Source organism: Chaetura pelagica, unplaced genomic scaffold (genome assembly GCF_000747805.2).
Source record: "Chaetura pelagica isolate M959 unplaced genomic scaffold, ChaPel_1.0 scaffold114, whole genome shotgun sequence".
NCBI classification, from domain to species: domain Eukaryota; kingdom Metazoa; phylum Chordata; class Aves; order Apodiformes; family Apodidae; genus Chaetura; species Chaetura pelagica.
Genome location: NW_009952968.1, coordinates 840,268 through 842,260, shown reverse-complemented (window position 1 = coordinate 842,260; position 1,993 = coordinate 840,268).

Below are 1,993 nucleotides of genomic sequence, written 5' to 3'. Positions count from 1 at the left end.
GCATTCCTGTGGCATTAGCAGCTCTCCCTGCACATTGCTGCCTCCTCCCATCGAATTACAGCCCCAGCACAGCTCAAGCATTGCAGTCATGTTGCTAAAATCAAACGTTTACTCAAGCAAAATAAACATTGGCAGGGCAAGGCACGAGACCATGCAATGCTGCCCTCAGGCCTGGGCAGCCTGCTGCCATGCCAGTGCCCCTGGGCCTGCTGCACCATCCCTCTGCCTTTCCTCCCAGAACCAGAGGGGCTTTTTTGTGGAAATAAAACCCTAAGCAGCTGTGTTTGATGTGACACATGGTCTCATTTGTAGCCATACTGAAATATTGTCATTTACCCTGAACAGGCTTGAGGTGAAAGCAGGCAGGGGATGGAGCAAACATCTAAAAGAGCAGCTCAGAGGGGTGTCCCCAGGGGTTCCATGCCCTCAACACCATGGCTTCTGCTGATTCAGCAGAACTGCAGGGGCACAGGTGCTTGGTTGAACTACACTGTAGTAAGAAACATGGGTGAGTGTTACCATTCTCTTTTCAATGACTCCATAGTCTAGCAAACAAAAACCCATTGTTTTCCACCTCTGCTTAACAGCAGCAGCAATTTTTCCTGACTTGCTTCTGAGGACCAAAGTGGGCCAAAGCGGATAGTTAGTTTCAACTGCTGAGCTCTGTGCATGTAATCTTCCCAAAAATGATCTCCAGCCTCACTTAACCAACAGAACTGAAAGAAATTCACACGGCAGGAAAAAGAGGATGAAGATCCACCATGAGACTGTGTCAGCCCAGACTCCTCTTTGCAGCTTTCCCTTCTGGGCTGAGGCAACCTCTGCATCATGGACTGAGCTGTCACGGGTTTAGAAAATGCAATAGGTGATCAACTGGTGTCCAGGCAGTGTCCCATCGGACCACCATGTGCGCAGGGAGCAGACGACAACAAACCTGACACCAAGCTGCTGTGCAAGCTCACAAAATTCCTGTCCCTTGCTACACAATGATGCCTGGATTAAGGTTACGTTCCTCTGTGCTGCATTTTGTCACGCAGCCGCTATTTTGGTCAGGAAGTCAGCAAGCCCTTATTTGGGAAGCTGTCCCACTGAAGGGCAGCCTGAAGGGCAGCGAGATGAAAAGGCTGCTCCTGAAGGCAGGCCTGGGGGAGCCGCCTGGAGTCACAGGAAGCCCAAATCCTCTCTGCTTCTCATTAACATGCCAAGATCCTTTTCTCAGCCTCACCCCTGACTCTTCCTCTCCCCTCAAACTGCATTCTGTGGGTGAGCTACTTTCACAACACAAGCACTCCAGGGAAGACACTAAGAGGTGTAGAGATTAAATCCCCCTTCTTAGATAGAAAATCCTTTGTGTGAGAGATTTCAAATGCAGAACATGAAACAAGTTTGGAGATCTGCAGACATATGGCTGAAGGAGTAGCCCAACAAACACCAAGTCCTCTATTCAGAGGCTTTTTCTTTCATTCTTCTTGTCGCAGCAAACATCTGCAGACTGACCTGCATATACACAGCTAGACCAGCCACCACGTGTCCTCCAACACCAGTAGCAACTCAAGGAGACATCTCCCCATACTGGGTCTTTGCATGAGGCAGCCAGACGTGCACATTAACCCCAGCCACAGCTGCACCATCTTGTCTTTGTGGGCAAATTTGGTCAAGCAGAGCAGGCACCAGCCACACAGCCCCAGACCTCCGATGCCCACAGGCACTCAGGCACCACTGGGGCCAGTAGGATTTAAGTGCTGTAGAACTGTCTCTGCATGATTTATCTCTTCAAAAAAAGACCAAACAACTCCTCCAGGAGGATTAAAGCCACCAGGAACCTCTCACTTGTTAGCCTGCCTTTCCTGAGGGCAGCAGGGACAAGAGAACCCTTCTGTCTTGACTGTTTACCAGATTCTAGATGGTGGTACAAACCCTCTGTGCACTCTCTCCAGCACAGCACCCCTCCTGACCAGCAATAAAGCTCTTTTCATTGACAAATGTCACCCTC